The following is a 25,040-nucleotide window of genomic DNA, read 5'->3' on the forward strand; positions in this document are numbered from 1 at the left end:
ATCCGGCATGATTTCTTTAGCTGGACAATAGTTATGGGTATGGCCAAGTTTCCCGTGGTCCCGTAGAGTTTGTTTGCAGACACCTGTCCTGGCTTTCTGTGTTCTGTGCTGTTATTTAGCTGTAATTTACCCCTAAATGTCTTCTAAGAGCCCAGTGGAACCATTGGTGATACTTCTAGGCAACACTGACCTTCCATGGTCTAGCAAATTCTCTCATTTGGTATTGGTAAGGTCCCAAAGGTGCCAGGTGAGAGAGGTTCAACCTGTAGTGATTTTTGCCCCATGGATACTTGTTCACTTGAAAGAACTGAGACCCTTTCCCAGTTTAGGCTTGATCTGAATCAAGAATTTCTCTGTCTTCGCATCTCGAAATATATGTGCAGCTACTTGCAAGTAAAAGTTTGGGTCAGTTCTGATTTTATCCGGAAGGTTTCAGGGTACCATGATAGGAGAAGAACGTAAGTTTTCATCATCAGTACCTGGAAAAGGGAAGGCACCAGCCAATGCTGGGTTATTATGCCTGGAGAGATAATGGGTCCCTTTTTAATTCCCAGATTAGAAGGGATCCATCCATGCTTAGTTGCTAAGGTCTGATGATATCACGGCCCAAAGCTGTATGACGGCAGACAGATGGAGGTAGAAGCAGCTGAAGCTGCAGCCTTTTGTTTTCCACGGCAGCTCTTCCCCTTTGTGAACAGGCTATACAGCCCAGTTCTTGCCATAGAATGGTGTAGTTGATGGGACTCCATTATTGAGTTCAGCGAAGTCTTGTGTTTTATCCTTCTTTAGAGAAAGATTGCAGTCGCCCACTGGTCTTCAGAAGCTTGTGTCTCCCTCTCAGCTGCTTTTCCTAGATCCCAATAGAAGTGCAGAGCTAAAGACAGCACTCACAAGCCAGCGTGACCCTCATCCAGCTGACAAAACCATTCATTGCTGAGCCACTGTGCACGTCATGCCCGGAAGGGTTAGGTGGGGGACAGTTGTAACAAATCAGATTGTTGACTGTACTTTGTTTTATGAGCTTTCTCTTCTCAGCTAAATCCTAACCAAATACCAGCTCGGTCCCCTTGGGAGAGATCTGATAACAGTCCAGAATGTTAAACACTGGAGCTCAGACTAGAGATAAACCTTATTACGCTTGAGAACTGAGAAACCAGATTTTTAGTTTTGTTTTTTTTCTCCCCCAACCATGGTCATTTCCCGCAATTAGGGCCTGATCCTTGGAGATGCTCCAATCCTACTTGCTGCAGTGAAAGTTGAGAGGCCCCCATATCAAGCAGGATCAGTCCTTGGACAGGTGATGATAGGGTTGAAAATTTTCTATGAAAACTTTTTGTCCTCAGCAGAAAACTGGGATTTTGAGTAAATGAAAACATTCTGCAGAAAATGTGTTGTTAGATTTTTTTTTTTAAATTGGAAAACTAAAAATCCTTGGTTGTCAACCAACATTTTTTTTAATTGAAAGTCAAAATGTTCCATGAAGAAAATAATCCAATTTCTAATCGAATAATAAGCTTCACTCAGGATTCTTCAATGTTGAGCGGTACTTTACTGTATGGCAGAAATAGAGCTCTGCGCATAATTGATTTTTGGTTATTTTCCAAACCGAAAAAGTGGGAAGGTGGGAATTTTTGATTGGGGTCGAATGAAAACTTTCGTTTTGCTTTTCAGATTTTAAAACTATTTTTAAAAGTAGAAAATAAGGTAAAAAGAGAGTAAAAATGTAAAAGTTTCATCTTGCAAATGGCGAAAAACAACTTTTGATTTTTTTTGTTCCTGGCCATGCCAATTTGGCCCATTTGGGAATTTGCAAAGTGTTTTGGTTGACCTGGTTCTGCATTTCAAAAATGATTCACGTGAGTAAATTTCACCCCCTCTCAGTAGAAGCATCTGGCATTACCTGCTAACCTGTTGCAAAGACAGTGAGATCCTGCTCCCTGTATTCAAGTACTAGATCTCCATGTTCTTTCAGCTCCGACACAGCCCTGCCCACTGGCCAAGGCATTCTTTGTATCCTCCGCCATGCGCATCCCCAGCCAAGTCCCTCCCTACCTTGGGGGGAATCATTCCAAATTAGGAACAGCTGCTGTGTTAAAATGAACATGATTCATGCGGTCCCAGAAATAGCTTTGAGTGGGCTGCCGGAGCAGGGCTGTTTATGGGGGTGTGACGTTTTATGGAGTTGAAGACAAATCAACTTCAGATTTCACTGAGGCTGAAATCAGCCCCACCCCGATCCTCTTCTTGCAGACTAGCTACAGAGAATGGGTAGGATTTGGGCCTGATTTGTCCACCCTTTTCACTGCAGTTGAGAAAATCAGGTTAGTTATTTTTCTACTGTGGAATGTCTGTGTTACTCCGGAGAAGGTTCTGAGAGGTGGAGTTTTATAAAGGTGCAGAGCTGTAGGATGCCATGGTCCTAAAAAAAACAAACCAGGCCCCAGCATTGCAAAGCTCTGGGTTTGACTTGCAATGCATCCACGTGCACTCATCCCATCTTAAAGGAGCTTTCACCTCCTAAGAGATCTTCACTTTCATAATTGTCTAGCTCAGAATAGAAATTGCTGCAGACCCCTCTGCTTGGGACATGGCTGTGGTTTAACTGTGCGAAGTGTAACAATGGAGGATATGAAGAGCTGAATGATACTGCACCCAGTTAGGCATGGGCCTGGGCTGTTTGGCGTGGAGTTCCTCCAAACACCACTGTCCTTTCCCAGGAGCGGTGTGGATCCCTCTCAGTTATTATTGAGTAGTGGGTGGAAATGGGATGTGCGTATTTAGGAGGAGGAGAAGAATGCTTTGTTTATTGTGTGGGTTCTACTGAAAGACCACCAAGCTAGTTCTGCAGTTTGTGGGAAAGAAATCTGTGTGCCTCTTTGGAAAACTTTCCTTTGCACAGGACACAGACAGAGTCACATACTCAACAGATGCAGCAGAAACCTGGAGGTGCCTAGCTCCTATTGACTTTCCCTAGGATTTGTGTACCTCCCACTGGTTTGTGGGAGAATCCCAGCATTCAAGACATTGTTGGGGCAACAGGTCTGGTCTGAGTCACTCTTTCCATTTTAGCGAGCAGCCAGCGATAGCACAGGGATTAAATGCAGCCAGGTAACACATCTGCTTAATGTCAGTTGACACATGATTAAACAAAGCACGTGGAAAATTCTGCTATGAAGCAAAACATAATAAGGAAGAAGAGGCCAGGAGCTCAGGAGGTAAAAGAATCCCTTCCAGGCAAACCACAGTCATCCACAGTGCCAAAAGAATGCCGTGTCCTGGTTTGAGGAGATCTTGCATCCTTAAGATAGCAGCACGGAACCGCTGCTCTCAAAAATGGCTGGTAGCATATTACATTCTCCAGTGTGGGTGATATAAAGTGATTGGAATAGAGGTGTTGCTGTTAGCCAACGTACGGACTCACAAAGCCATGCCCCACTGGACACAGACGGAGGTTTTTGCCGACAGAAGGACTAATGCAAAACGTTTTGGAGCTGCTGCATCTGAAGTGTTCGTGTACTAGGAAAGTTTTCCCCTCAGCTGAATGTGTTGATTTTGCTTTTAGTTATGTTGATTGCATAAGCGATGGAGTCGTATTTTTAAAACAAATCCCAAACCCGAGGGCAAAGGAAAGATGTTACTGAAAAGACATGTTCCATGTAAGCAAAGGCCATTACAACGGGGCAGTAAATCATTTAATCAGTATCAGAGAGGTAATAGAGTTAGTCTGGATCTTCAAAAACAAGAAGTCCTGTGGCACCTTATAGACTAACAGACACTTTGGAGCACAAGATTTTGCCCATGAAAACTTATGCTCCAAAATTTCTGTTAGTTTATAAGGTGCCACAGGACTTCCCATTTAATCAATGGTTAGGTTTAATCAGTGCTACTATATATAGACAAATTACGTGCTTTCTCTTTTGCACCACTCTGGCAATGCGAAGCAGCTCCACCAGAGCTAACTCTTACACTCAGTTTATGTCTGCAATGCGTTTTACAGAGTTGGAAAATTGGCCCCTATAGTCAGTTTTATTATATAGAATTATTTTATTGGTGCTGTCTTCTGGCATAGGTGGATAGAGACCAAATGTGTAGCCGTGCTGTAGATTCTTCTGCCATGACAGGTTTGGACTGACATGGACAGCAAGCCTTGACAGTAGACTGTGTTTTGGAGAAGGAAAGGAATCTTTGCTAAACTTGGGCGGCTTGTGATTCCTATAATGCTATCCCTGTCTAGTTTTTCTTGCTCAGATTTTGTCTTTCTTAAAATACAGTAAGCAAGATGATCTCAGCAGCGGTTTTTAAGAAGAGGTTTGTTAAAGAAGGACATATTGTAAGTTACCCCTTTGCACGTTTGGAATAATGAAATGCATTTTCCTGTGCTTGTGACAAGCTGCTGTCCATCTGGCATATTAAATGATACATATACCAGGATCCATAAGCTACTGTATAAACCCCAGTGTTGGGTAATCCACTTGCAGCTGGTTTAAGTGATGTTGAGTCTGGCAGACATAAGTAAATGTGCGCGTGTGTGTGTATGTGCATACATGCAGTTTCCCAAGGCTTTTCTGACCTCATGTGGCTATTCCCCTCCACCACTGCTCAGTTCTGTTTCTCTCAGGTATGTGATGGAGCGGCTACCTGGAGTACCCTAGGGTGCCTGCAGCTGTGCGGCTGCTGCCAGGGCTCTGTATTGCATCCCGGCTCCCCTCCATGGGGCTCTTGGTGGGACTCCCAACTGCAAGTGTGCTCCCCGACCCCAGCCAGGCTCCCTGACCTGGTTCCCTGTCCTGGGGCTCCCCAGAGCGGGCTGCCAGTGGGGCTCCCTGCCATCAGCCAGGCTACGCTGCACTCCAAACAGCTAGAGCTCTCTCTGGTCCAGCAACATCCATTGACCGGCCAGACAAGGGATGTTGCCGGACAAGAGAGTTTCATCCTGTACTCTCTACTCTAGATGCTTAGAGTGGGGCAGCATTCCTCAATCACCTGACTGCCTTTATTACCCTTATCTCCCATTCATCCTGTCTCTTGTCTTTCAGCCAAAATATTTCCATCCTTTCTCTCCTTGGATAGAGTTTCGTCCCTTGCCAAGGTTATCATCCCCACCTTCCTGCCTGCTTACTTTCACTTCTTTGGAGACTACGCTGCTGTTTTTGATTCATAGCCATGTTTGTGGTTACAGCCGTGATCTGTAGGTCCTGGTTATTCTAATAATCATACTAAAGTTATCCCTGCAAGAGCATTAGCTCTTCCTTTAGCGTTCCCTTGATGCATGTGCTTCTGATTTCGAAACAAAGCTGTTGTCTGCGTTCTCTGGGTAGTGGTGATCAGCTCTTCTTTGCGTTTTAGCTAGCTGTCTTTTTGGTTGTTGCTTCGTGTGTGAGGTGGGGGGAGAAACAGCTCCTTATGCTGTTCTCCCCATACCCTTTGAGTAAATTGCATAACAGTCTCCTTCCTGGTGGAACATGAACTGCAATCTTTCCAGGATAAGTAAGGGCCAATAAGAGGGTGCTTCTTGCAATGGCAGTCTCCCTTGCGTTGTGAACCTGTTAGGCCAGAGGTAGTTACAAAGTTCATGGGCCAGGTGGGGCCCTAAAGTGGTCCATCTCCATGGAGGAGCAATTTTGATGCAGAGAGAATGCTCTTCCTAAGTCAGGTGAAGCAGTAACCACAGCAGCAGGCTGCAGAAGATGGCGCAAAAATTGCAGTGGTCCAAACCAGCTCCAGAGCACATGACTACGAGGACGGGGTGTGGATCTCCCCAGATACTGTGGGTGTAGGGACTGGAAACAAACAACACAGCCACACCCACATCTGCCTGCATGTGGGAATTAATCTTGGCTGTACAGCTTTGCACAGCTGGGATGGCTAGGTCGCATGTGTTGCCAACAGCTGCTCTTTATAGACAGTGTGTGCTAGCAGATTCCTGCTGGATGACCTGGTGTGTTTGAAGTAGCCAGGGGTCTCGTTAAAGAGCAATAGAGTGTGTTTAGTTGTAGTTCTGATCAACAGATGACTGACACGTCAGTACCACGGTGAGTTGTTTGCTAGATGGCTGATGAGTGGCACCAGCTTAAATTTTAATATTTTTAGCCTAGATTTGGGATTGATTAGAAGTAGCTGGTAAAATGTTTGTTTATATTTTCAGTGTGAATGCTTAATTAAGATTGAATTGCTAGCAACGTAACTGATTAATGGGGAGAATGTAATTTTTATGTTAAGGCAGTATGTTCTAATGTAAGGCAGGGGACTGGGAATTCTGTGCCTTACTCTACCATTGGCTTCTCCCATGCCTTGGATAAGTCAGTTTCCTTTCAGGTCTGTGTAACTGTCTTTTAAAAAGTGGCTAGTCAGCCTTTTTTTGCCTGGCTGGTATGTTGTGGAGGTTAATTAATTTAAGCCACAGTGTTAAGCTAAATGTAACATACTGTGCAAACGTCCCTCTGAATGTTTTAATGGTCTTCTGTATTACTAATTCAGTGACTTCCCATTCTGCATTTCTCTCTTGGGGCAGAATGAACATATCCTCGTCGGTTTCAGTTTTTTGTTGTCATTTTCTTTACATTCAGATTCTCCTGCAGTAGCGTGAAGCTACATTTGGTTAGTCTGCAGTGGGCAATAGTTATTTGTTTTTGATCAAATTTATATTTTTTAAAATCAGGAAGTTCCATTCATCTGGGATTGTGTTAGAAAACTTTTTTGCACAAGCAGCCTTTGGTGCTGTGGATTTCCTCTTGTAAAGAGATTCATGTAGGAAAGGGAAGTGGAGGGGCTGGATCAGTGGTTCCCAAACTTTTGAGCATCGTGCCCACCTTTTAATTTTTGAGGAACCCTCACGCCCCCCCACACCTCTTCTTTACCACCATCCAACCCCCCTTTAACAAAAAATTCAATTTATAACTTAAACACACAAACTTTGACTTAAAAATGTTATTTAAAATTAAAAATAAGCACAAAGATTTTTTTTCTTGGCCATTTGTGGGTGCCCAGTGCAGCCCCAGCTGGCCCGCTGCCCGAGCCCTGTGCCAGTGGCCAGAGCTGCCTACTCCAGCCGCCCACCCGCCTAAGACCTGCGCTGCCAGAGCCGCAGCCAGCCACCTGAGCCCCATGCTGCCAGGGCCAGTTGCTCTCCTGCCAGCCTGAGCTGCCCGAGCCCATTGATGCTGGGGCCAGCTGCCCGCCTACCAGCCGCCTGAGCCCCGGGTTGCAGGAGCCAGCCCTATGGGTCCCACAAGCTGGCTGGCTGCTCAAGTTCCCCTCCTTCGGCAAAGTCAGACACCACCAGCCCCTGGCTCTTACCCCGTCCCCAACACCTGAGCCAGGCACTCGTAGCCCCCCATCTAACCCCTCCCCCTAACCCACACTCTCTCACTTTTGCAGGAGGCAGCTAGCTCCAAGTGGGTCTTTGCCGGCTGCCTGCTTTTTATAGCAGCTGTGCTGGGTCACTCACGTAAAATGGCAGGGACTGAGAGACAGAAGAAAAGTCTGTCTGTTTCTTCAAGTGGGAGAAATTATGGGGCCGGGGGGGCAGGTTGCTTTACACCCCCCGCCTCCAGAATTTCTTCACGACCCCCAGGGTGGCACGCCCCCCAGTTTGGGAAACTATGGGTTCGATGTTCACCCACAGGCCTGCTGCAGTGCCCAGAGGGAGGAAGAGGTTTATCGGGTATATCTATGCTCGAATCTGAAGGCATGACTGCAGCACACAAAGGGATAGCTGAGCTAGTTTTGATTTTCTTGTCTGCGGCTGGGGCTGCTGAGGTGCTGGTACTCAGTATCGGCACAAAAAATCATTGGATTTAGCTCATTAAAAATGGCAGCTAGGGTGATTGGTGCCACGTTAGGTGCCTGAATACAATCCCACTTGGGATCCTAGGTCCGTATGGATAGCAAGTCTGTGCAACCCCTTGTGCTACCATAGTTACCTTCCAGTTAATCAAAGCTAACGTAAGTGTGCCTACATTTGATGTTCTCTTTGCAGTACAGACATACCCATGGTGTCCCCTCTCTTCTCTTACCCTCTTTGGAGTGCTAAGCACCAGCAATGCGTACATGAATCTGACCCAAAGAATTACACAAATTGCATTTTTATTGACTAATTGTTTGAGGCCTCCTTCTGCCACTCTTACCCCACTGAGTGATATTTTACTGAGCCAGTTACTTGCAGACATAAATAGGATGACTTACAAAGCAGGGGGCTGCTCAGTTAACTAGGATGAGTACGAGCGGACAGGATGGTGTAAAATGTGAAAGAAGGGTTCAATGCTTATCATCTCATATACACACTGAGCTCTTTCCCTTTGGTGTCTAACTAAGTTGCGGCTAGTTAAGAAGCCAGACCTATCCTTTCCCCCATGGCTTTAGAGACAATTTTTGCTGAGAGTCGAAAAACATCATGATTGCAGCCAAGCGAACATTACAGGGCTTCCTGCTCAGTTTCGATCAAGTTCCTTACAACCTCTTTAGAATGAGGAAGGTCATTTAGTGAGCAGCTGCCCAGGAACTGAAAATAAGCTGAAGACTGGAATTTCTCTCTTCCAGACCTGGAAGTTAAATCCCTCTGCAGCTTGAGAAAAACATGTCCAGTAGATCAGTGATGGGCAACCTAGGCTAATAAGTGGCCCTTCTTAATCTCAGAGGGCCTCAAGATTGTCACAATCAAGACGGCTTTCTGGGATAGGGTGGTTTTGCTGATTGTGCGTGTGTACCTAGGATTTGCAGGATGTGCTGACGGAAGCACAGCAGGGCTTTGATTGCAGAGGGCTCGCATGGCTCTCACAGTCAATGTTGTGTACAATCAGCCTGCATCTCCCTTCATGTGAGTTGACCATCCATCCTGTTTTTCCCAGGACACTCCCTTATTGAAGCTGTCCCATTAGTTTTTAAGAAATTGGGCAAATCGTCCCATATTTTGTGGGGCTGTCTTACCTGACACTTTGTGTCTCAGGGTGGTAGACTCTAGTGCCAGGGAGCCCCACTGCAGGGCAGCTGCCCAGTTTTCTGGCACCCTCTTCCTTGGAGCAGCACCTCCACTGCTGGGGAGCTCCTCCGTGGACGGGCTGCCCTGTTACCTGCGCCTCAGGGCAGCAGCTCCTGCTGCAGGGGAGCTCCTCCCTGGGGCAGCTGCTCCATTCCCTGGCACCCCACGGTGTCAACCCTTGCTGCAGTGGGAGAGCATCTGTGGAGATAAGTGTCCCATATTTGCCATAGGGCAATGTGCTCATCCTACCTTCACATGCCCTTGTTTTACAGGCGTGTCATTTGAATACTACCAGCAGGAAAGAAACTGTGTCTTGGTGACCAGTGGAATCTGGCAACCCTGTGCATGGGTAACAGTTTCAAAAAAAAATAAATAAATAAAGTCTCCTGGGTCACACACACAACCCTGATGGGCCACATGTGGCCCAACACCCTTGTGGATTCTGCTACTCAAACGCATTTTCCATCCCTGTGCTTGCTAAACGTTGCATCTTTTGCTGAGGTAATCATTAATTAGAGCTAAGCAAGTTGAAGGGGAAAGAAAATTCTAGGAGTATTTAGATGCAAAAGCGAATTTTAAGTCCAGCATCTTGTGATGTGAACAGGACTGAGGAGCGTCAATATGCAGCTCCCTCTTCTAACCATGGAATGTACTATGTGGTGGTAGGAGAGGGTGGACTGGCTCGAGCTGCAGTACCCGACTTTGTTAGTAGATTGTGATCCACAGTTTAGATGGGATCTTTCCAAAGAAAGTTCACATGTATATTTGCAGTGATAATCAATTGCTGCTTTTCAAGGGCTTCACGGAAGGAATGGGACGGGGTTTCAAATATCCTTTAATACATTCAGAAGTGGTTGAGTCAAAAGGTTTTTTTGGTGGCATAGGGTGGTTCATGAGTAGGTTACTCTATATTCATCATCCTTGACTTTGCTAGGAAGAGTCATTGGTTGCCTTACTGCTTGAGTTGAGTGAACTCTCGCTATGCACCTTTTGCTGTGTGCATATGACCTTACCGAGGGACGCTTCTCCATCACACCTTCAAGAAGTGCCAAGTGGAGAGAGAGTTACATTCTACACACTCAAAAATTTGAATCCTTCTAGTGCTTTCTTATCAGGGTAAATATGGTCCAAATAAAAGAGCTCCTGGCTAGCAAATCCAAGGGCTTTTCTGTCTTTACCTCTGACACAGAGGCAGAAAAATCAATAGGAGTGGGAACACAGTTGCCTTATTTTATCTCTGACTTAGCTTTACAGCCAGAGATAACTTCATGTCTAGTCTTCTTCCATGGAGCTCTGCTGCCCTTTCTCACTTCCCAGTCATGGCAATCCCAGTTCTTCAAGCCTCAACGGGACTAAAGCAGTGAGAAAAGAGTGGGCAACATATTCAGAGACCTTCACTGCCAACTACCCAGTGTGATGTGGTAGTTGAGGGAGGTGGGGGAACACACACACACACACACACACACACACACACACACACACACACACACACACACACACACACACACACACACACACACACACACACACACACACACAGTATTTGTGATGCATGTGCACTATATAACACCAAAGGCAGATTGTTCATTGCTCCCTCCCCATGCAGATGGGGTGGGGCCATAATTAGAATATTGTGTTCTGTTCTCACCACTTTGATAGTGCTTGAAAGATGTAGGCCAGTTGGAGGGAGGGCTGGGAGGACGGCTCGGTAAGGAGTGAGCCACACAGCTCAGTCTGTGGAGCTGAGCTGCAAAGATAGTAAAGGCGGGTCTGAAAAAGGTGTCTGTGGGGAACCGGAAAGGGCTGAGCACAGTGCAGGGAAGAGCCCAGCTCCTCAAAGGTATTTAAGTTGTGCAACGCACAAAATGCTGTTTTCAAATACAGCATCTACAGCAGGGGAGTGGCTCGTAGCTCTTTGAGCAATGACATGGGGCTCCTGCTTGGAGTCGTGCCTTTGCCCATGCACCCCAGCACCTGGAGGAAGAAGTGCGTGGTGGTAACAGTGGTGCTGGCGGCTCTGGTGAGTCCCAGGCATAATAGGCATTAGGTTAGGGGGTGCCTGGCTCTGGGGGATGGGCGGGAGATTGGGTTAGATGCTGGGAGCAGGGAGGCAGCTCTGTTGGTAGATAAACAAATAAAAATAATTATATAACACACGGCTCTTTGCACTTCACAGCTTTTGTGGCTCTTTGGCTGGCTGTGTGTAGACCAGGGTGGCCAACCAGTTGGAGACTATTTTGGAATAGAGCCATTGGATGCACTATGGCTTATTTCAAAATAGGCTCTATTCCCTGTCTACATGGCCCCTGTTTTAAAACACCGGTGTTGAAATAGGCGCTACTCTTCATGCAGTGAGGTTAACCGATTTCAAAATAAGCCAACCGCTATTTTGAAATTATTTCAAAATTGCGGTTGCATTGTGTTGACTCTGGCATAGTTATTTTGAAATGAGCGCTGTTATTTTGAAATAACTGTGCTGGGTAGACCTATCCTATACTGGGGATATTACGGTGGCACAGCTGTACCAGTGCCGCTGCATGACTGTAAGATCTCTCATTTAGCTGCTGTAGGTCTCCTGTCACCATAATTAAATCACCCCCAAAGAGTGGCAGTTGCTGTACCGGAGAGGAAAGCTTGGATGTCGTCATAGCTAGTGTCACTTGGGTTGTTTTTCCCACTCTGGAGTGACATAAGTTTTGCTGACATATAAGTTGTGGTGTGTACATGGTCTTAGACATTCAAATGCCTTTGAGGATCCAGGCAGAAGTGTTGATTGTGATGCAGCATGATCTAATGTGATTGCTAAGGTGCCTCTGGACCAGTGTTCCCTGTAAGCTGAGTGCTTGGGCGGCCGCCCAGGGGAGATTCAGGTGGCGCCCAGCTAATTAGCAGAACTCCCACAGCTGGCTGCATGTGTTTCTATTTGTGGTGCACATCTGCACATGCTTTGGTGCACACAACAAAATTTATTCTGCCCATGGATGGAAACAATTAGAAGGAACCCTGCCCTGGACCTTTGGGTGCACGGAGATTGAGCTGAGCGTTGTGGAGAACAGATATGCTATTGCTAGGATTTATGGAGAAGTGGTGGAGGGCAGACCTGCTGTCTGAGATGTTTAAAACCACCGGATGAAACACAAAAGAGTAAACTGTTAGAGACAATAGGCTGGGTCACCTGCCTGATTCCTTCCCTTTTCATCTGCTCTGGCTATGTGGACGCTCAAGGCATGTCTATGCTGTGCAGGAAGGGAATGTCTACGCTGTAAAATTCTCTCTGGCAGCAGCTGGTCTCTGAGCCCATATCTGGCTAGTAGAGCTGATGCCATGGTGTTAAACATAGCAAGGTAGATGTTCCTGCTGGAACTGGGGCTCTAGGACCTGATTATGGGGGAGGGGGAGCTCAGGAGTCTCAGAACTTGAGATCCAGACCAAGCATGAATGTCTGCACTGCTGTTTTCAGTGCCACGAGAAGAGCCCGAATTCATAGACCTGGGCTCTGGGATGACCCACCTCGGGTTTTTTGTTTTTTCTTGTGAGGGAGGTCTGCATTATGGGACAATGCTGGCCTAAGGTACACAACTCCAGTTATGTGAATAGTGTGGCTGAAGTTGATGTACCTCAGGCCAAGTTGTTGTGGGGCCTCCACAGTGAGGGATTGATGAAAGTACTTCTTCAACTTCCTTTATGCTTCTTGTTCCGGTGGAGTGCCACAGTCATGGAGTATGATCGATGGTTGATTGAGTGGGTCTTCACTAGACCTGCTAAATTGATTCCTGGGGAGCTTGATGGCTGCGCCAGTCTCGCAGTGAGTATAGACATGTCCTCAGTGTCGACATGCCCTGAGCCCAGACTCTGACTACATACAAATCAGTCTGACTCAGGGTCCTACAGTGTGTGGGGTCAGAATCTAGCTCCTGCTGTGCCTCAGGTCCAAGCCCTGTCATTTTGCAGCATGGACACTGCTCATGCCACAGACGTCAGTCATAGGGCCTCAGTGTGGTTGTTGCGCACAGCCCTGAGACCTGGGTCCAGCCGCTGCAAGCATAGGCTTACAGTGCAGTGTGGATGCTGAAGCAGCGGCTGGCAGCACTGAATCTCCAAGGCTGGGTCCTTCGGAACTGGCTTTGCAGTGCAGTTTAGACATCTCTTATTCCTTTGGATCAAGTATCATTAATTCAGAAGGGGCCCATCAGTGGTGTGTGGTGGATTTGCAGGTGGGTGGGCGTTTCTGCCTGGCTCAGCGTTGTCATTTCTTTCCCATCAGGGAAATGGCAGAAAACTTACAGTTTAGAATACTGAGAAAGCTCTGATGCCACTAACCTTGGTGGTGAAGCCCCAATATGTTACCTTCATCTGTGCTGTCTGGAAAACAGAGACAGAAGGAGTCATTGTGCCAAACTGTGATCCTTCTTATCTTGCATTTCATCGGTTCTACTTGAAACCTTGCCCCGCATATGTTGTTCTCATTATAAAGAGCTGCCATTACATCAGCGCCTATTTCTTTCTTCTAATTCCCAGCTCCATCCACAAGGCAACCCTGCCCTGCAGGCTCCTTATTTCACTGGTGAAAATGGAGGGTTGCAAAGCTGTGTTCCATGCTGTAGGTTCCAGCCTGTGAAAGACACCATTCCATCTTGAGAGAGGGATGTTTGCATTTGTTAATTTCTCAATCCCCACCTCACGAGGGACTAGTAGAGAGGCTGGCCCTCTCCACTTCCCGTGAGCAATATCCGAGTCTCTTTTGCAAGTATGATGGCTCTGGTGGCCACCGAAGCATCTAAGGATGTGTTCCCTGCAAAGTTCAGGCACTGGCTCAGCAGAGTTGCAGAGGCTTACAACAGGTGCAGTAGGCTGATTCAAAACAAAACAAAACAGGAAGATCCATTCTAGCAAGCACTGCTTACTGGTACCTAACCAGACACCTCTTATTCCAAGAGCTGGCTTGAAGCCAGTCATTTAGGCTATATCTATGCTGGAGGGTTTTGTTAACAAAACAAGGGTTTTTGTTGACAAAACCTGGGGAATGTCCAGATTCCCAAGATTCCGTCAACCAAGGGTTAAACAGAGACTGGGAGTGGCTGGCCCCTTTCAAAAGCAGCTTCTTTGCCCTGGGTGTTAACATCTCCACAGTAGATTCTGACAATGGGCCACATCTCCCCCATCTGATCTGACTTCTTTTTTCCTCTTTTGATACATGCTACTGATAATGGGCCATTTCCACCCTGACTGAATAGACCTTGTCAGCTCTGCCCTCCCTTTTACCTGGACCTAACTCTTTAAATACCCCTCTGAACTGCCCCCCCCCCCGGCCACTCGTGCACCTGATGGGGTGAGGCTAGAGAGACTGGGACTTTTCAGTTTGGAAAAAAGGCGATTGAGGGGCGATATGATAGAGGTATATAAAATCATAAATGGTGTGGAGAAAGTGAATATAGAAAAATTATTTACCTTTTCCCATAATACAAGAACTAGGGGACACCAAATGAAATTGATGGGTAGTAGGTTCAAAACTAATAAAAGGAAATTTTTCTTCACACAGCGCACAGTCAACCTGTGGAACTCCTTGCCCGAGGAGGCTGTGAAGGCCAGGACTCTATTAGGGTTTAAAAAAGAGCTTGATAAATTTTTGCAGGTTAGGTCCATAAATGGCTATTAGCCAGGGATAAAGTATGGTGCCCCAGCCTTCATAACAAGGGCAGGAGATGGATGGCAGGAGATAAATCACTTGATCATTGTCTTCTGTTCTCCTTCTCTGGGGCACCTGGCATTGGCCACCGTCGGCAGATGGGATGCTGGGCTTGATGGACCTTTGGTCTGACCCAGTATGGCCATTCTTATGTTCTTATGTTCTTATGAAGCAGATCTTTGCCCACGAAAGCTTATGCTCCAAACTATCTGTTAGTCTGTAAGGTGCCACAGAACTTCTTGTTGTTCTCAAAGATACACACTGACATGGCTACCTCTGTCCAGATTCCCAAGGTATTCTGCTGACAATGAATCGACAGAGCACAGCACTTTTGTCAGCAGTCTTACCCACTACCCACAACACCTCTGTTGACTGAGATCTGTCAACAGAAAGCCAGTCTGGATGTTCCAGGGGGCCCTCTGTTGACAGATAGGGCTTCCAGGACACCAGGAAGCCCTGTCTGCTGTGGTTGCGGGTGGCTGTTTTGCTGAGAGAGCGGCTGGGCAGTCCGTCTGCTCTCTGTCAACAGAGTGGCTTGCTCTTGTGATCTGCTTGGCAATTTGGCCACGATCTGTCGATAGAAGTTTTGTCGGAAGATATCTTCTGACAAAAACTTGTTTGCACAAATCACCATAATGTGGACATAGCTTCACTGCGGTTGATGAGTAACAAAGCCCTCGTTTTTGTTTTGTTTTGTTTTGTTTTTCTGTACCTGCATCTGGAGAATTCGTAGCAAAATTTAAAAAGCTGCCATTGGCCCTTTGGGGTGGTTGATGCCAAAATTATTATAATGAAAGGCTCTTTATTTAAGACACATCCATGTGAGTAATATACAGAGGTTTGTCTGGGCCAGCCTTAGTTCAGTCTCTGGGAATGCTTCTGGATGGGTATTTTGGCTTGGGAAGAGCGTCTGCTTTTTTAGAAGCAAAATTCAAGGTGGGGAACAAAGTTGTCATAGGGCTGAATTTCCCTGCTTCAGCCAATAACACAGGACAGGCAGCGGTATTTCCAGGATTAATTGTGGCTGCTGTAGCATTGCCAGGTGGCGTCTCAGTGAGAATTACATTACAACCAATTAATGGAAACTTAAGGGTGGAAAGAATGGGATGGTGGTTAAGGCATTGAATAGTGATTTGGACTCAGTTCCTGGCTCTGCCAGACTCCTTGTGTGGCCAAGGGCAGGTCACTCCATCTGTCTCGTGGTTCTTCCCTGTGTATAACAGGGGGATAATGATCATCCTGGACATAGTGGGAATAAAGCCACACATCAATGAGAAGTACTTTGAAATTACCATGATGGGGAGCCACAGAAGTGCTTGCCTAGGGAGTGGGGCCCGTTCTGCTGGTCTTCGTTTCCAAGTACACAGAACAGTACCTGCTTGTTCACTGTGGGTAGCGTGCTGGGGTGTGTGGCATGATGTGCATTAATTGTTATAGAGTGGTGACTTTGTTGACAGCTCTCGTGGTTAGCAGGGACATCAGCCTTAGCCCTCAAAGGGAAGGAGTGGGTTAATAAGCTAGATTTTCTCCTCTGGAGCTCGAGAGTCAGAGATCACAGTCAAACAAGAGTTTCTTGGTGTCCTAATCCCTAGCTAACATTTGCTCAGATAGTTAAAAACCTGTTACACAATTCATTGCTATGGGCTGCTCTAGGGTTATGATTTAATGCCTGTTGATGGGAATAGAAAGAGGAGTGTTGCAGGTCCAGATTGGTGGCAGGGATGGGGCAATAAACAAAAGAGACAAAGTATTGTTGACATGAAAGCCCTTTCTTTCAAGACCTCTCCATGTGCTACTTCATAATTTGGGAAGCAGGGCAATATACCCTGTACTCCTGGTTTTGTTTACAGTGAGATTTGAAATTGGAAAGGAATCAAGGATGGAGTGTTGTACTTGGATGAGCAGGTCTTTTCGTGAATGTTTGGATGTCGGCAGATTAAATATTGTTGCAGCCGGTCCAGGAAAAACTGTGAAATGGCCTGAAATAAAATGATGATCTTTCCCTACTGATTGTAACAATGGAGCCCATTTAAACCCTTTGGGAGGGATGACATCTGCTAAATAAATATCAGAGCCACGAGAATAATTTATAACTAATAGTTAATTCACTGAACTTTTTCCTCTTTCTGCTGTGGGCTGCCCAGGAATGCATCCTAGCATCCTCTGACTTGTTCCACACCCATTTATGTGACCAATCACTTCACTGCACTATTAGCTGTGATTGTGTACTCAGTTTCCTGTTCCTGACGTGATGACTGCTCAAGTTTGAATCCTCTCTCTCACACCATCCCAAGGGAATTAGGTACAAGAGTGTGACTGACTTGCAGAGGGACCAGTGCTCCTGAGTCACTTGGGCAGTTTTGAAAAGTCTTACCTTTCAGAGCTTGAGGCACATCTACATTACTGGGAAGATTGACTCTGTCAGGGTTGATCTTCTGGAGTTCAATTTCATGCACCTGGTAGAGAGACACAATTGAACTATCTGGGGTTGACAGTCGACCCCTATGCCCCTCGATATTGCAAGTAGTAAGGGAGGTCAATGGGAGAGTTTCTCCCATTGACCTCCTTCTGTGAAGACAGACCGTTAAGTCGATTGCCGTAGCTAAAATTGCATATCTGCCTATCTGCAATCAGCTTACTTGCCTAGTGTAGACCAAGCCTTGGTTTCTGTGAGTTCCAACACGAAGGGTTTCATAGTTGCTTTCTTCCCACCTTTGTGGCAGTAAAACACAGTCACTCAGGTCTAGGTTTAAAGTGAACGCTAAAGTGGCGCTGAAACTCATTCATTTACATTGTTAGTGAGAAGGTTTTGTCTGTAATTCATCCAGTTCCAGCTGGGTACAGAACATGGCCATGCTAGAGATGCAAACAAGGATAACGTTTTCAAAAACAACTAAACACCTTGAGGCACCAGACACTTTAAATCTAGTGAGGTCTAAGTCCCCATTGGAGTTAAGTCTTTACCATCTTGGACAACGTGGAGAAGATCTATGAGACTGAAGGACAACAACTGGGGTACTCCTGGAATCAGCTAGAAGTTGTGTCCCAAATCAGAGTGAAGTGGAGGAGATTTGTAGATGACCTGTTCTCCACCTGGAGTACAAGGGGTTAAGTCAAGTAAGTCAAGATCTGAGTTCACTTTTGAAACGAGCGTGGAGAGTCCCAGGTAATGCAGGTGCTTTCTACTTCTGATCCTGGCCTCTGGTCCGGTGTAGGATCGTTCTGTACAGTACGTTCTCCAGTGATTCTTGTTATTCCAGTGTTTAAGTGCCTACAAAGTGTTAGGTCCCAATGATGTCTTGACGAAGAACGGCTATTTGGTGGCGAAGAACTCAGTCATGCCCCCTCCCCACATCTTGTGTTCTAAACACAGAGCCTGTCCGTGCCCCTGTGAACCACTGAACGCTTCCAGCCAATGGATACAGAGCTACTTTTTTTATCCCCAGGAGGTGCTGAGAAGGAGCCGCTTACCGGCTCTCCAGCCGTACACGCTGCAAAGCAGCAAACTCTCCCGTGAGGAACTGGAGTGATGGTGGTCTCATTTCACTCAGCACAGAACATACTGTGTACAAAGGATTCCTGGGCCTGATTGATTCACCCCATTAAGCCTTTCTCAGTCTGTTTTTCTAACCTCACAGCCTTGAGGAAGGACACGGGTGTGGCCAAATACTGCACAGATGTGGGCCAGTTGTACACATTCCTGCACCACTAACTGTCCTGCCAGTCAAAGGCAGGAGGGGAAAGAAGACCCCCAGAAAGTGGCTTATTTTACTCCATAGCACAATGACAGATTCTCAGAAATCGCAGCTTTTAAACACATGTGGGTGAGCTTGATTGTTTCCATATGTCCTTTCTGCATGAAGCCATAATGGAGTTATAGCTAAGAACCGAGACTATGCCCTGGCTTTTGTTTACAGCTCTGTCACTGACTTTCTGGGTGACTTTGGGTGAGTCACTTCTGTATCTCAGAGAGCTGTCATGGGTCTTGAGTCATCACACTTAGAGATCTTCTTATGGAAGGTGCTCTGGAAGGACGTGACTGTATGTTGTCTGCATCTAAAAATGCCCCGTATATGATACCCTGATTCCACCAATGCAAACAGAAACCCTTCAACAAAGTCAAAAAAACATGCAAATTGTTCCACTGCTTTCAATGGCACCATGCCAGAGGTTCCACACATGCATCAGGACAGGTTGAACCTCTCAAGTTTGGCACCTGACTGGGGTTGAACCAGAAAATTTGCTGGACCACAGGAGGTCGATATTGTCTAGCAACATTACCAACACTTCCACTGCTCACTGGGCTCTTAGAAGACATTTAGGGGTAAATTACAGCTAAATAACAGTTCAGAACAGTGAGAGCCAGGACTGGTAGCTGTGAACAGACTTAATGGGAAATTTGGCTACACCCAGGATAAGCGGACATCCAGCTAACTAAAATCATGCTGGACCATGGAATATGCAAGACCAGGGAGTCTTGGACTAGAGAGGTTCAACTTGGACTTTGCTAAATAGGGACCCATGTGTGCAAGATTCCATTTCTGCAGGAAAAAATTAAACAGTAGAAAGGAGACAGACTTTGACCCTACTCCCTACTCATCCGTTTCCCCGCCCCATACATTTAGAGTAAGTGTCTCAGGTAAACTGATGGGATGAGGCTAGGGAGAATGGACATTAGCCTGGTGGCCTGAAAAAGCTCCTTCCCCTCATTCTTCTGTGTATACAGCTCACTTTGGTGTGAGTCTTCCGTTATTTCTGTCCTCATTTTATTTGGTGTGCAGCGTTTTGAGTGCGAGTTGGAATGCATGGGCTATGCAATGCGTTGCTGGGAGATTTGTGTTCCAAAGCCTGGGTGGAGAGGTTACCAAAACAGGAGGGAAGTAGTGGTGGTCTAGGCAGTATGAACTAGCTATTTAGAACCAGGGACTGTGTGTCAGGACTCCTGGTTGTCTTTCTGACCTTTGAGAAGGTGTTGTCACCTTCTCCCAATTTTTGAAGCTGGAGAATGACTAGTAACCCACATGGTAGGTTTCTGCTGTTCAAAAGGGAATGTAAAAGGTTTTGCTCAGATTGCATAATATAGGTTTATATAAATATGTAAATCTTGATATTATTGCATGTCTGCCCCTGGGGAGAATACAGTAAACTTTTTTCATGTCCCGCATTCTATTATCCAGAGTTCTCAAATAAATGGCATTTTAACCATAAGTCAATTTTAGTTATGTTAGGGACAGCAAATACAAATAAATACAGCAAACGCCATATAACTTTACATTGTACAAGGCTACTGTTGTTGGTAAATAGAGTACTCTGCATACATTTTGTTCATTTGTGTATATGTAATCTTGTTTTTCTTTGGCATTATGCATTGCTAGGTATACCTCTCTATTCTCCAGAATATTTGACTAGCCGTCAACCTCCCAGTCCCAGGGCTTCTGGATATGAAAGAGTTACTGTATAACCATTAGCTTGGAAGGCACGGATATGAGGGCCAAGGCGTTTCAAAAGTGGCTAGTCATTTTTGAATGCATTCCTGTGCGCATACACACAATTTGGGATCCCTTTGACAGGACCCATGTTTCAGAAAATCAACCCCCCCCCCTTTAAGGCTTCTCACTTGGGTACTCAAAACTGAAGGAATCTCTAATGAAGAGTCATTGTTGAAAATCTTGTCTGAGAAGTCCATTTGCAGAGCTTAACAAAGTGGTATGTTTAAGCCCCGCTCCCAGATGCAGGTTTTCTTTTGTTTCTTAAAAAAAAATCATTTTACATCTCAAATGGTCCCTGCAATGTTTCCTGAAATGTCTTTAAAGCGATTGTACCTACAGCCTGTTGTCTTGGGGGAACACTGAAATCCTGAACACAAAGACAGCCAGGGCTCAGAACCAGAAAGTGAAATCACTCAGAAGACAGTCAAGGCTAGTGTCAGGGTCACAAAAAGCAAGTGAACAAAGTGCATGAATGGTGAAAAGCAAATCAGATGCAGCTAATCGGATGTGGCTAAGGTAGTCTGTCCCCATCTAGTGGTGGCAGGGCCATAGATATTTGTTGAGCCTGCTGTATTCTTGGCTGAGAAGGTGGGTGAGGTAATATCTGTTATTAGACCAACTGCGGCTGGTGTGAGAGACAAGCTTTTGAGCTATGCAGTGTAGTTTGAAAGCTTGTTTCTTTCACCAGCAGAAGCTGGTTCAGTCAAGAGATTACTTCACCCACCTTGTCTCTCTCATATCCTGGGCCTAACATGACTCCAGCAACATTGCAAACAACACATTCTTGGCTGATGGACCTGGCTCCCTTACCTCCGGCTGTAGAGGCATGTGCTTTTAGACAGAGGGATGAAGTGCAGCCCGGGCTGAGGCAGGAACAGTTTCCTATAATGGGGGTGCTGAGAGCCATTGAGTCAAACTCTGTCTTGTATATAATGGAAAACACTTCAAGCCAGTGGGTATGGTAGTACTTGCAGTATCTTTAGTTTCAGCACCAATCATGAGCAGGGGCTGGCCGCCACTACGTGTGTGGAGGACACGGGAGGGGGCCCGGTTCCATGTCCCCAGAATGGGCGGAGCCAAGGACAGAAGGAGCGTGGCCTTGGGCAGTCGGCCCGTAGCGCCTCCTGGAGTGCGGTGCTGGGGCCCCTCCTGCACAGAGCTGCTGTGGCACTTCAGAGGGGCCTGGAGCGTGGGCGGCTGCTGCTGCTAAAGTAGCAGCAGTAGTTGATGGAGCTCCCAGCTCCTTTGAAAACACTGGTCCACAGGGTAATTGCCCCCTTCATCCCTCTGAGGCCCCCCCACCCTGGGTCTGCAGGCCTGCCTGTGGTTGAGGAGGACACACCTCGGGTTATGGAGTGACGCTGATCTTAAAATCCTTTTTCCGTTTTAATCATTTCAGGTTCTGAGAGTAACACAGTGAAGGGAAAACAACAACCCCACTTAAAATACTTGAATTTAATCCTCACGGTCCCCCTTGAAGGCAGGCAGGCAGGCAACTGTCCCTTTAAATTTCCGTTTGTATCTACAAATCTGCAAAGCCCACCCAAATCCACCTCTAGTCACCTGATCTCCCACCAAAAAAAAAAAAAAAAAAAGCTTTTGGCATCCGAATTGGCTCAGGAGCCATCTGAGATGAGAACCCGTCTAAACTGGGCCTTTCACCAAGTGAACTGAACTGTTTTAAAGGGTGGTTTTAAACAAGTTTCCTCCCATTCTTTTTAAACACCTTGCAGCCAGCTTGGATAAACGAGGGCAAGCTCTATTCAAAAAGCGTTCAGAAACTGAATGCCAGAGTCACAGCTGGTTGAGGTCAAAGGAGCGCCGCTAATTTACGTCCGCTGAGGATCTGGCCCCGTGTCTTGACCTACTGCGTATCATGGCTTGGCTGCTTACATTCTCTTTGCTCAAAGGGAGGAGATCACTCAGTGATTAGAGCATTGGCCTTGTAAACCCAGAGTTGTAAATTTAATCCTTGAGGGAGCCTTTTAAGGCTCTGGGGCAGGTTACATTATGGATTTATTTAATCTAGCCTGTGTGTATATATATCATCATCAACCATGGGCTCAGCGCCTGTTGCTGTCCGATGCCTCTCTCACTATTTCCTTCCCTCTTCCCCTGTCCAGTGCAGAGTGGCTTAGTTTCTGTAGATTATCTCCTCACCAATCTACTATATCATCTACCCATTCTCTGTGGGGTCTGCCTCTCCTTTTCGAACTGGCCATTATACCGAATACCAGGGTCTTGATTTTTTGTTCATTGTTCATTCTGCAGATATGCCTGAATAGCTGTAGCTTCCATTGTATAACCTTCTGCAATAGGTTCTCTTTCGGCTGTATCTTCCTATATAATTCCTCATTGGTGACCTTCTGCATCCATCCTATTCTTGGGACCTTTTTAGAACAACTCCTCTTGAATGCCAATATCCTTCTCTGGAATCTTTCATTATCGCCCTTGTGTCGCATCTGTACAACATGCTGCTGAATACACACATTTTCAAGATGCTCAGCTTCATTGCTAAGCTTATCGCTTTGCTTTTCCAGCTCTTATCCATCGCCCTCAAGCTCGCTCTGGCTTTCGCTATTCTAGTCGCTATTTCCTTCTTGCAATCTGGATCATACATTATGTTGCTCTCCAGAGAGGTGAACTTCACTATGTTCTGTTGTTTGATCCTGTCTATATATCTAGATTTGGATCTGTCAGGGATGGCAATAGGTCCTGTTGTGAGTGCAGGGCACTGTACTCAATGACTTCTCAAAGTCCCTTCCAGTTCTATGTCATATATAAATATAACAGTATTAAGCCAAGTTTTAGAGGCACTTGGTAGAAGAAGCCGAAGAAAAAGCCACTTCCTGTAAATACCTGAGCAGCACGTACATGGAAGCAGAAGTGTCTCAGCAACTCGAAACTGCCTTGGGATGTGCCAGTGTTGGAAGGCAGCTAGAACCATAAATTTCAGGCTGATCCAGGCACGCACGATCCAAATGGCTGGGAAGCGGGGAAAAAAAAAAATAGAGGCAGCCAAGGGAAAGAAAAACAAACTGGTTCCCCCCCCCCGCAGTGTTGGCTTTTCAACTAGTACACCAGGCAGTAGTTTTAGACAGTGGCCAGGCCGTGGGCAGAACGGTATGCAAAGAGTCTCCTCTGGTGCGGTGGAGACGGTCGGCAGAGGCGAAGATGGGGATTGCAGAGCTGTTGATTTATTTAGACCTTGCTGAGGGAATGCGACCCCAGATGGAATCCTCTAACACTGACCGGTGTCCCTTGGGAATGTTCTGATAGAGAAGGGGTCCGAGGCAGGGAGGGAGTTTGTACAGCTGGGAAAGCTTGCTACAGTCCTGCCTTAAAAGGGCTTGTGTTTCTCTGTGCTGAACGGATGTGGTTTTAACAGGAGCCTGGCTGAATGCAAAAAATCATAGTAGGGTCCCATCCTCCGAGTACCCAGGGAAGTCGGAACAGGATCAGGTCGGCAATGAGCAGTGTTCCTTGTAAGATGAGTGCTGGGGCGGCCACCCAGGAGAGATTTAGGGGATCGGCAGAGTGCCCAGAGCCATCAGCATGTGTTTCTATTGGTGGTGCACATCAACACATACCTTGGTGCACATAAGAAAATTTATTCCCATGGGATCAGGCCTGTGAGAGCAGAACAGAAAACACCCAGGGAAGGCTGGGGAGTGAGATTTCAGAAGGGGTTTGTGAGAGGGCACTTGGCATGCAGAGGGTGGAAGGCTGGTTCCAGCACAGAAGCGACTGATAGGCCATTCATCCCCATTCTTGCCCCTCCTGGCTTAAGACTGACGCGTCTGCGCTGTGGAATCTGGACTGGCTTCCATTCCACCATTCAGGAAGGCAGGAGGAGAGCTCCCGCCCAGTCTACTTTTGGGAGCTGTGCTCCCGAGTCCCAACCAACAAGGAAGTTAGAATAGAACCCCTGCCCTTGTCTTTGACCCTTTCTGGGAGCCTGTCTCTACCCTTGCTGGCTGTGCCACTCTCCCCAAAGAAATGGGGGGCCTCCAACAGTGTTCTCTGTAAGCTGAACACTTGGGCAGCCACCTAAGTGAGATTCAAATGCTGCCCAGCTGATTGGCAGAGCGCCCAGAGCTGGCAGCATATGTTTTTATAGGTGGTGCACATCTGCATATGCCTTGGTGCACATCACAAAATTTGTTCTGCGCATGGGTTGAGAAAATTACTGGGAACACTGTCCTCTAATCTACTTCCCGTGTTTGAAGGGCTGCAGTGTCCCATTCCCTTGGGCACCTTTTCTTCCTCTTTTCTGCTGCTGTATGGACACTTGGGGAACATCACAGAGTATCTGCAGGGCCATGGGTGGAGTGAGATCTAGGCAGAACAGAGTGGGGAAGGGGCAAAGGGGGAAAATCTGGAATTTATTCAGAGTCTTAGGGTATATCTACATTACACAGAAGAGTGACCTGGTTAGGGTCGATCTTCTGGAGCTCGTTTTCGTGTGCCTGGTGGAGACATGTGAAATTGAATTGTCTGGGGTCAGCAGCTGATTAAGGGAGGTTGGTTGGGGGGTTTCTCCCATTGACCTCCCTCTCTGAAGATGGCCAGGTAAGTCAATGGCAGATGAGCCAGTTCTAGTTACCCAATTACCATAGCTAGAATTGCATATCTGCCATTGACTTACCTGCCTAGCATAGACCAAGCCTTAGCAGCCTCTCCATTTTCCCACTGTGGTGTCTTTGGAGCCAGGTACTCAACGGCATTTGTGGCTAGCATTGTGCGTGATTTAATTGAATTCTGCTGGGGATAACCTACTCTGAGCATGCGGCTCAACTGCCTCTTTGTTGGGCACCGTAATGATTGATTATGTTAGAGATGATTTATATCCAATGAAACAAAGATCATTTTATTCATGAATTTAATA

At 46.5% G+C, this 25,040-nt stretch overlaps 1 protein-coding gene across 4 annotated transcripts in view; it reads left to right on the forward strand.

Moving 5' to 3' along the window:
• COL5A1 (collagen type V alpha 1 chain) overlaps positions 1 to 25,040 on the forward strand; it is a 302,011-nt gene that overhangs the window by 24,048 nt on the left and 252,923 nt on the right. The window contains exon 1 of one of the 4 annotated variants that reach the window (XM_075015474.1): positions 2,227 to 2,321. The exons of 2 other annotated variants lie outside the window; for them this stretch is intronic. The gene's annotated coding sequence lies outside the window, so the exon portion shown is untranslated. Of the gene's footprint in view, positions 1 to 2,226; positions 2,322 to 5,845; positions 6,033 to 25,040 lie in introns of those variants that run through there. One more of the 4 variants, XM_075015473.1, reaches the window with a different exon arrangement.

This window comes from Carettochelys insculpta, chromosome 21 (assembly GCF_033958435.1).
Source record: "Carettochelys insculpta isolate YL-2023 chromosome 21, ASM3395843v1, whole genome shotgun sequence".
NCBI lineage: Eukaryota > Metazoa > Chordata > Testudines > Carettochelyidae > Carettochelys > Carettochelys insculpta.